Below are 11506 nucleotides of genomic sequence, written 5' to 3' on the forward strand. Positions count from 1 at the left end.
GGTGCTGAAGAAAGGAGATGCAGATAGGTCTCTTGTGATACAATAGTGAATAATTGTTATCAGGACTGACTGTGAGGATTGGAAATGTAAAGGTAAATGTATTTTAGCAAAAGGAGTGGAGTGATTGGCTTTGCAATCTAGAAACGGAGGTCCCTGGGACCATCAAGGAAGAAGAGCGGAGAGCGGGACCCTAGCCAGAGAAACAGTGAAGCCAGAGATGGAGGCAGAAATGATGACATGGAGAGATGGAGTGGCTGGGAACTTTAGACCCAGAGAGAGAGAAAGGCTGTGTGCTGACAATGGGGGGCAGTCTTGTAGGGTATATCCTTTTGTTGGTTGATGATGCATGGAGGGGATTGTAACCATGGCAATGAAACGATATAGGATAGGATGGATGTAAAGCTAATGTTATCCCATGTAAACCATCACATAACTCACAATAAAACATTCAAAAAATTAGCCTGCTGTGTTGTTGGTGTAGTTCTGTAGGATCAGTACTGGACTGTGAACCACAGGGTCATCTGTTCAAACACAGCAACCAGTCCTTGAAAACCCTAAAGAAGTCACTATCCATCAGAAATGACTCAACAACATTTAAAACAACAACATAGTTTAGGCTAATTCATCGCTACAAAGTAGGCACAGAGTTTTGCCTGACTTCATGAAAAAAATAACCATTTGTCCATATCTCTGGGAAAGATCAACACTGCATCGATCATTCTTTTCTTCGTAGTCCCTATTTGTAGGATGTCACACTACTTATGTTTTTATAACAATTCAGTGTATGTGTGTGTGGCCAGCGATGCAATTATTTTACTTTTATCACTGTTTAGTCGCTGGGGAAGGATACCATGTTTGGTAAGGTGGAGGGCCAGAGAAAAAGAGAAAGACCCCCAATGAGATGGATTGGCAAAGTGGCAACATCATTGGGTTCAAGCGTGGCAACAGTAGTGAGGTTGGCCCAGGATCGGGCAGTGTTTCGTTCTGCTGTGCGTAACATTGCTATGGGTCAGTACCAACTCGATGGCACCTAACAACAATAATCCTACATCTTAGATTTGGAACATATCCAACAATGGTATCATTGAGTCTTGTGGTCTTTTCTGTGTACTATAATTTCCTTAATCTTCATCTGAGATTCATTTTTTGCGAAGATTGTTGATCATGGGCATGTGGATAAAGATCGTATTGAAGTTATCGTCTGTGTTGACAAAGAAGTAGACAATGTCGTCCTGAGTCATGGGAGGCAAGCTCACCAATGTTGTGAGGAATATCTCTTTGCATCTCATCTCATCATCACCGCATCACCATAGTTTTGGCAAAAAAGTGTTAACACTTTTTAACATGTACACTCTCAGTCTGCCTGGCACTGACTGTCCACGGAGTCACCACAATCCATGTAGACAGGCTTCAGGCAGCTGACAAGAAGCATATGTGTCTGTCCCATCATGTACTCACATAGGTACTATCTATCTCGTAATGGATGTTCCTTGCTTGTCCCTCAAAAATTACATTATTATTGTGATTCATTTAGTATTAATTTCTGTTGCTATGGAAAGAGATCCAAAATTTATTGAATTTCAAGCCCCTCCTGGGGTTGCCTTATCAGGGCCAGACCAAAAGATTTTGCAGGCATTATACTTCAAAGTGCCATGGGCTGCCAAAAGAACAAACAGATCTGTGTTGGAAGAAATGCAGCCAAAGCGTTCCTTTGAGGCCAGGATAGCTAAGCTTCATCTCTCATAATTTGGACATATTGTCAAGAGGGACCAGTAACTGGAGGATATCTTGTTTGATAAGATGGAGGGTCAGAGAAAAAGAGGAAGACCTCCAGTGAGATGAATTGGCCAAGTGGCAGCATCAATGGTCTCAAGTATGGCAACGTTGTGAGGTTGGCCCAGGATCGGGCAATGTATCGTTCTGCTGTGCTATGAGTCTGTACTGACTTGATGGCCCCTAACAACAACAACATACTGTATGTGGGCCAGGGGTTCCCCACCTCTGAATTAGTTAAATCTGCTGCAAAAGACCTCTTTATAATGCTTAAGAGCAAAGATTTCAGTCTGAGAACTCAGGTATACCTGACCTAAGCCATGGTATTTTCAATTATTTCATATACATATATGTATATGAAAGTTGAACAATCAAGAAGGAAGACCTTAGAAGAATTATTATGTTGGAGAAGACTACTGAAAGCGCCGTGGCCTGCCAGAAGAATAAACAAATCTGTCTTGGAAGAACTACAGCCAGAATGCTCCTTACAAAATAGTATGATGAGAACTTGTCATTCATACTTGGGCCATTCTGTCAGGAGGGATAAATCCCTAGAGAAGGACAGCCTGCTTGATAGAGTGGAAGGTCAGTGAAAAAGAGATAGACCCTCAATAAGATGGATTGATATGATGGCAGCAACAATGAACTCAAACATAACAATTTTTAAGTGTGGTACAGGACTATGATGTGGTCTGTTCTGTCATGCAGAGGGTTGCTATGAGTCAGATCCAACTTGATGACACCTAACAAAAACAACTTTAATGATTCAAAAAAAGTTCATGGAAAAATGGAATTGAAAGATAATGGAATTTTTCCATAAATATTTTAAAGCCTCCTAGTATTTAGTTAACATTTGCATAGTCTATTAAAACCAAATAATATTATTACCAAAACCTTGATTTTCTTTATTTCAGCAACAAAATTAATCCAACAATTTTGAAATACTTTTTAAGTTACATCTTTGTGATTATGTATTAATCCATTATTATTTTCTGTGTAGGAATTTTTGTTCCTTCTAATATCTCCATGTATAGATATTTCTTTCAATCTTAATTCTTGAAACTGTTCTTTGTCATTAGGTATGAATTTATTTATAGCCTTAAAATAATTCAAAGTATGCTTGTGGAATATTTATAGTGATGTTTTCAACTTGCATCAGAAATTGTAATCATTCTGTAAATCACAATGAACTATTTTACTTTAAGTTAAATTCTGTGTTTATTTTGGTAGACAAGGATATCACTGGGTCGTTTGGGAGACTTTCTCAACACTGAGGAGCTGCCACTTCAAAGTATTGAAACAAACTACAGAGGAGGTCAGCAATTCTTATCTGCACTCAATATTTATTTGACTCCTGGGTAATTGGTTGTAAAATGCATCATTGTGAATGTTTTCCTTCCTAGATCATGCCATTGGATTTACAAATGCTTCCTTCTCCTGGGATAAAACAGGGATTCCTATACTAAATGAGTAAGTTGTACTTTGTGAATATTGAAAGTACTTTGTGTGTGTGTGTGTTGGTTTACATAAAAGCTCTCTATATTTTAAAAGATTAATATATTGAAATTGACAACTTTGTTTGTGTGTACTTTTAATGTACCTTTTACTTTTCAGAATATTTAATTCTCTTTTTATTTAATCATTTCCCTTTTCCATGCAGCTTAAACATAAAAATTCCAGAAGGAGCTTTAGTGGCTGTTGTAGGGCATGTTGGGTCTGGAAAATCATCCATGCTTTCTGCTATTCTGGGGGAAATGGAGAAACTTACAGGAGTGGCCCAAAGAAAGGTAAACAATAAATTATTTTCACATCTCCTAGTGCAATAGACTGTATCCAGAATATTATGAATGTCACTAAGGATCTTTCAGATTGAGTTGAAGATGTAAGTTTTTAATGGACATTTCTAGTTTCTAATAAACAATTTGATTTCCTTAGAAACTGATTAACTATGGATAGATTAGTAACAGTGTTCTGTTCTCCAAATGCTTCAGCAATCATTTATGGATGCTTATGGTAATTGTTTGATGATATTATATGAATTGCAAACAATTATACAGAAATAAGTGTGATTTATACTATAATTTGATTAGGTTTCTAATTATTATTCCCTACAAGATTCCCTGGAGTCTAGATGTGGTACTGTAGGATAAATATCGGACTGCTATCCAAAAGGTTGGCAGTTCAAACCTAACCGCTGCTTCTCAAAAACTGTATATAGAGTTATGTGTCAAAACTGATTCAACAACACTTAACAACAAACAACAAGATTCCCTAAGTAATTATGACAATTCCATCTCTAAGAATCCATGTAGCTTCTCATGAGTAGGATCTTTGACCATAAAGAAACCCCCAAAATAATATTTTTAAACAATAAAGAGGTCTACTCCCAACCGTTTGTTCTATTTTTAATGACAGTCCTGGTGTGGCACCATAGGATAAGCACTCAACTTCAAGGTCTGTTTGAACCATAAGATCAGTGGTTCAAACTCACCAGCTGCTCCTGGAAACCCTCTACAGGGTTGTTATGAGTTGATACCAACTCCAAGACACTTAACAACAATACAAATTACAATTCAACAGATTTAAATCAGTTGTTTCCATTCTGAAACTCTATATTCTGTCCAGTAGATTTTTCCTTAGACCTAGCTAACCCTCAGTGGTACAAACTGTTACTCACTCAGTGGCTAATAGAAAGGTTAGAGGTTCTTGTAGGTCTAGAGATCCATTTCTGAAAAGTCAGCCTATGGAGCACAGTTCTCCTCTGACACACAGTTGATCAGACACATGTGAGTCAGAAGAGTCAACTTGATAATAACTGATTTAGCTAACTTTTAGGTAAATACCAACCCAATTCTTTTCACTTCTGATGAGACCAATTTTATCACTTTTGGCTTTTTGTTTTTCTTTCTCTGAGAAAATTGACTCTAACTTCTTTTATTTTTCCTTGTAATATATTTTCCTTAGATCCTATTGTTGTTGTTGTCAGGTGTTGTCTAGGAACCCTATATAGGGTTTCTGAGAAGCAGCTGGTGAGTTTGATCTCAGGGTTCAAACTGACCTTGCAGTCCCATGCTTATCTTACTGTACCACACCAGAACTCGCATATCCTTGTACATCGCCTGGTTTTGAAGATGTCTAAAGGTGTATGTATAGAGAGACACATCCTTCTACCTCTACTGATTCCAGGCATTTAAGGGTTCCTTTTTATTATTTCTCTTTCTCTAAACATTACTGTTACTCACTTTAGGATCAAGTGTGATTGCTAGAGTTTTGTTGGATAAAATTATACTTAATGGACACCACAATTTTTTAAGCTTAATTTTAATTTATAATCTTTGTATCCTGATGTTCTTCATAATAATTCCAGTCTATCATTTCTCTTTAATTCAAGATGATTGTTGTTTTTCTGAGATCAGTGAGTATACTTTACAAATAATAAAAATGTCATATTGGTTGTATTTTTTTCACTTAGTCTATTCATCTATTTTTTCCAAGCATTTATTAAGTACTTATTATGTGCCTAGGAGTCCTGATGTGGTGCTGTGGGCTAATGCATTAGACTGCAAAGTTGGTTTGAACAAAAAGGTCGGTGGTTCAAGCTCACCAGCTGCTCCTTGAAAATCCTATTCAGGGTCGCTATGGATTAGAACCAACTCAGTGGCACTTAACAACAACATATGCCTAACACTTAGTTCCTAGGGAAATTAACATGAATAAGATATGCCCCTACTTTTATGTAGTACATGAGTATGGCAGGAGATACCAATAATAATTCTGGCAAATGTTCAAGTCATATGTAAAAAAAAAAAAATTTAAATAATTAAAAAACAACAAATTCTGATTAAGGATGTTAAGAAGAGAGATAGAGAAGAGGTAGTGGTTTGCTTGAGTTAGAAAAGTAGGAATTCATACAGATAAAAAGCATCAATTCTAGGTTCTCCTAATGCATTAAAAGTAGTGGTGAACTCAGAAGCTTGGGGTACAGATTGAATAAGATAATGTGCAAAGACTTATCCTGGTCCCTGGCAGAGAACACACTCCCTATGAGTATTTAAGATTATTGTTATCTTAATTATGACTTTTTGAGGCTCTCATGGTAAGATTTAAAGATTATTTTGGATGCCTTTGAGTGATTTTAATTAAGAAAGTGCTCATGGTGATGAAAGAAATCACCACAATGCCACTGTTAATGGTGAAGCAAGGAGAACACCCTTTGTTTATATTAAGCTGTCAGTACACCCTCGGAAACCCTGTACAGGGTCGCTATGGGTCGAAACCGACTCGACGGCACTTAACAACAACAACAACAACATAGACGACAGCAGCTATGATTTATGTGTTTAATTGGCAACTTTGACCTTTAGAAAAGTCTGGATCAGGCCAGGATTTAAGGCATCACACTCTGGATTATTGCCCAAAATGTTTTTTTTTTTTTTCCTGAATTTATCATTGTTCTAATTATTTTCAGTTAAGCAGTTATAACATGATCAATTTCATGTTTAAAGTTTACAGAGTGCTTTTGTATACACCTTTTCATTCCTTAATGATTCAGATGAACTCTTCTGAGGCTTAGATCACAGTGGTCAGGTTCTAAAAATACATCCCTACCTCCCTCTTCCTCCATAAGCATTCTCTTTGTTGTGTTCTTGTTAAGTGTAGACGTAGTTCTGACCTATAACAACCCTGTATAGGGTTTCCAAGGAGCCTCTGGTAGGTTTGAACTGCCAATCTTGTGGTCCAGCACATTATCCTACACATAATTCTGCCACATCAGAATTTCCAAGAGTTTTCTTTGTTGTTGTTATTGTTAAGTATCATCAAGTCATTTCTGACCCATAGCAGCCCTGTATAGGGTTTCTGAGGAGTGGCTGGTGAGCTTGAACCACCGACTTTGCGGTTCAAACCGACTGTGCAGTGCAGTGCATTAACCCATAACGCCACACCAGAACTCCAAGCATCTTCGTTAAGACCTCCTTATTCCTCTAAGGTGTGGCATTGTAGGGTCCGTGCTGGACTGCAAACCACAAGGTCAGCAGTTCAAACCCACTAACTGCTCCCCAGAAACTCTATACAAGGTCATTACGAATCAGAACGAACGCAAAGGCACTTGACAACAACAATTTTCCTCTAAGGAGTCCTAGTGTGGCACCTAGGATAAGCATTGGACTGCTCACTACAAGGTCAGCAGTTCAAACCCACTAGCCATACCTCCAGAGCCCTACACAGGGTGTCTGGTGTCTGAGAGTCGGAACCAACTGGAACTCGCTTAACAACAACAACAACAAATCCTCTAACTGCACACTATCTATATGACCCTATTGTTAATACCAAAGGCTCACAGCAGGCAAGGTCCATGCAGAGGATTCAGTATTTGGTGTTCTTTGATGGCACAACAGAAATTTGGGGACCATTTTTCAATTAGCAGAACATTCAGTGTCGTTTCGTGATAGTGAATGAAACAACAAAAAAAGAGTTTTCATTTGTATGTGAAAGACAGCTTATAATAATTATTAAAGGACACATTTACATCTCTGAAAACACTGATCAACTGCTACTCAACTCCAACAGGTACCGATAAATTGAGTCCATACCTCCCAACATAGTATTTCGTTTCTGCCTTATATTTTATAACATTTTCCCCTATTCTTTATCCTGTGTTCTTTATCTCTGTTCCCTTTAACTCGTGTAATATGTAACAGTTATTCATAATATCCTTCACCATGGATTGATTTAATTATTCTAATCAAAGGTTACTCACTTAACAAGGCAATTTTGTATTTACGATCAGGTCTGATCAGAATGATACTGTTTTTACTTAAAAACTATTATATGTCTTATAGTTTGTTGTTGTTAAGTGCCGTCAAATCAGTTCCGACTCATAGCAACCCTATATAGGATTTCCAAGGAATGGCTGGTGAGTTTGAACTGTAGACCTTGTGTTGTGGTTCAAACTGTATTTGCAGTCCAGTTTTTATCCTACAGTGCCACACCATACTTAACAAAAAAAATAAATAAATAAAATTTGGTTTTGGGTCTTTCAATTAATTGGTAGAATTTGAAAGGCTAATGGTAACATATGCCTCTATGCCAGAAAGCACTTTAAATGCTTGGTATTGCTATAGAATTTGCAGTAGTCAAATTGCATAAAAATCAATGTTTGGATAGAGTCCATAGGATAGTAAGTGTAGCATCTGAGGAGAATTGTAAATAAAAATATAAAAGTTTATATTAAAACAAGATATCATGTGCTATATATTTACATATGAGTGTTTGAAAGGTGTCTACTTAAAATACTCCATATGGGGAGGTTTCTTTTCAAGAAAAGGACAGCTAGTTAAGAGGATGTTTTATGAAGCAAACTGTCAGAATTTTAGGAATCATTAGGAGCAGTGATTATGTGGAAAACATGAATATATGTTTCCCTCATCTCCCTCCTCGTAAGGCTTTTTATTCTATTCCTCAGCTGTAAGGAATAAATCAGTTCCCTCAGAGTTGACCTCAGCCACAGAGAACTGCTTCACCGTAAAGGTCATGCCAGTTCAATCAGGACAACTCTGAAACTCTGATGGGCAACAGTCCTTCACAGCTCTCTGAAGCATTAGCCAAAGCTTTATTTCTGGTGTGGAGAATGTCCAACCCAAATCATTCGGTCTGGCCCTGCCAAAATAACAGTGGTTCCAGCCACTACATTAGGGTGTGTTAATTAAATAGTTGACCAAATATTGCAGTCTAGTTTTTAAGTTGAAATTTTGAATGGGCACAACTAACATTATACATTTTGGCAGAAAAAAATGTTCCCCACCCCATCCCTGCTTTATTGGATCTGTATCTATTGTAATTTCATCCTCTTACCAAATCCTCCTTATTCCTTTTCTTCCATAGGAGTTGGGCCCAAGTAAACATCTTGTACCTACAACTCTGTCTTACATATGCTTCTGGAGAATCCACCTGAGGGAAATAGTTTTGAGAGAAACTATGGGGAAATAAATAAGAAATACAAAGTAACATTTGAGGAGAATTATAAATAAAAATACATAAGGTTATATTAAAACAAGATACCATGTGTTATATATTTATATATAAGAACTAACCTACTTTTTAAAAAAGTACTTTTAAGAAGGCAAAACCATGGACTAAATATCTTCCTTACTGCCTGCAACTTCTCCTTTCTCTTGCTAAGAGTATTTCCACTTTCTTTTTCTTTTTTAGGGCTCTGTGGCTTATGTTTCCCAGCAAGCCTGGATTCAGAATTGCAGTTTGAAAGAAAACATTCTCTTTGGCTCTGTCATGCAGAAGCAGTTTTATGAGCAAGTATTGGAAGCCTGCACTCTCTTTCCAGATTTGGAGCAGTTACCAAATGGAGATCAAACTGAGATTGGAGAAAGAGTGAGGAAAATATGTTTTGTTATATACAGAAACAAAATTCCACTCAGTTGTGCTAATAAAATGTTTATAGCCTTTTTGCTGATGTCTTGAAGAGCTAGGCAACTATAATTTTAGGGGGGAAAAGTTATTATCGAATTCCTTTGAAAGAAATGACACAATATTAAGGACTAGTAACTTTTTATAACTAGTAACTTTTTATAACTCTCTGATGTCCTGGTGTGGCGCTGCAGGATACACAGTGGACGGCTAACCTGAAAGCCGACAATTCAAACCTACCAATCACTCCTTGGGAATCCTATCCAAGTCAGAACTGACTTGAAGGCATTTAACAACAACAGCAATCTGGAAAGATGAAAAAGCAGTAGGAAATTGTCAGTCGAGTGGGAGAATAAAAGCCCACCAATTGGATTGTATCACACTTTATTCTAGTAGCAGCCACAATGCATCTCACTTTCTAATGAATAGATTGTAGTTACTCTTTACCCTGCATCTTTTGTGCACAAAGCCAAGCTGAGAAGAGTTGCTGCAAGAAGCCGTAGGTACCAGTTTCCATGGTGGCACAATTTAGACTGGATAATAGTGTAATAATTTAGACTGAGTTCTAAAATAGCCCCTTGAATGATGCTATAATCCATGCTTACTATCTCTGCTTAAGGAGAATATGTTTCCACATCATTTTATCCTTCAGTCTAATTTATTCTCATTTTAAAAATTGAATAGTCATCACTCTTAACAATATTTTGGAGGAAAAAAAAATTGTCAGCCGATGTGTAATCTCTAAGAGATGACTCAACCAGTGACTAAAATGTTCACTAATTAAATGTGAATGTAAAAGCAGGCTCTGCCTACTATTCATATGTGTTATAAGCTTTACAGAGAGCTTTGAATTTCTAAAAAGAGTTACCATAACAATAAGAGGCAATTTGCATCTATTCTTCTTTTGTCTAATAGTTCTGTTACATAAAATGAGAAATGAAATATATCACATAACAAAATTAATATATAACAAAATGAATATGTCACATAACAAAATTATGGAAATATATCACATAACCAAATGATGGAAGATGGAAATGCTTATACCAAGGATGATGGAAATATTTATACTTAGGATGAATTAAAAGGAGCCCTAGTAGCACAGTCATGAACTATGTGGAGTCCTGGCGTGGCACTATGGGTTAATGTGTGGGTTAAGGTGCTACACTGCAAAGTCATTTTGAACTGCAAGGTTAGCGATTCAAGCTCACCAGCTGCTCCTTGGAAACCCTATACAGGGTCACTATGGGTCAGAAACAACTAAAAGTCACTAACAACAACAAAAGTATCATACAGGATTATGAGCTGGACTTCTAACCACAAAGTCAGTGGTTTGAATCATCTACCAGTCATTCCATGGGAAAAAAACAAGACTTTCTGCTCCCTTAAAGATGTACATCCTCATAAACCATATACAGGGTAACAGTGAGTCAGAACTGACTTGGTGGAACACAACCACCACCAGCCAACCAACAGAATGAATTATAATTTATCCTTAAACTGGAATTTCATTAGCTTTATTCAAAGCTAACTACTTCAAAGATGCATATTTTGAGTAATATTAAATAGAATTGATGTCTTTCCAACTCTTGCTTGGTTTTTGTTTTCCTTTCTGGAATCACCTACACAGAATAGTATCATAATTAAAATCACACAGACATGCGACTTCTTAAAAGTTGTTGAGACATATTAAGCATTATATTGATAAAGTACAGTCCTTAATAATACAAAGTATTTAGTTGCATGTAATTATAAAGATTGAGTTTGAAAAGAGGAAAGAAGTCCAAAATGGAAAGTATAGTTTTAATATAGGCATGAAATCCTGTTGCCATTTATAATTTTTGCTTTTATAATTAAATTTCTCCATTCTGATATTGACTTTTAAAATAAGTGTGCAATTGAATATCCCCAAAAGATATGGTGAGTAACTGCTGAAAAACAGGATTCAAATACTACTCCCACTTGCAGTGAAGCAGGCTGGTGAAGGATTGAAAGAGGGGAATGAGAAATGAAAAATGACTTGGTAGAAAGACAGTTTGGCAAAGATCTTACACTTAATAAGTTTGAGGTGTTTAAGAGAGATTTAGAGGGTTAAATACAAAAACTATACAAATATGTCCCGTGTTGTTGTTATGTACCATTGAGTTAGTTTTAACTCATAACTACCTGTATATGTCTATACTTAGAGACATATACAGGTAGTTATGATTCAGACATATACAGGTAGTTATGGATTCAGAAGAGGCCGTGGAACGAGAGATATCATTGCTGATGTCCGATGGATCTTGGCTGAAAGTAGAGAATATCAGAA

General features: G+C 36.7%; 1 pseudogene; it reads left to right on the forward strand.

Moving 5' to 3' along the window:
* The window catches only part of LOC102840333, a 134898-nt pseudogene that overhangs the window by 52372 nt on the left and 71020 nt on the right, over positions 1-11506 (forward strand).

Source organism: Chrysochloris asiatica, unplaced genomic scaffold (genome assembly GCF_000296735.1).
Source record: "Chrysochloris asiatica unplaced genomic scaffold, ChrAsi1.0 scaffold00091, whole genome shotgun sequence".
NCBI lineage: Eukaryota > Metazoa > Chordata > Mammalia > Afrosoricida > Chrysochloridae > Chrysochloris > Chrysochloris asiatica.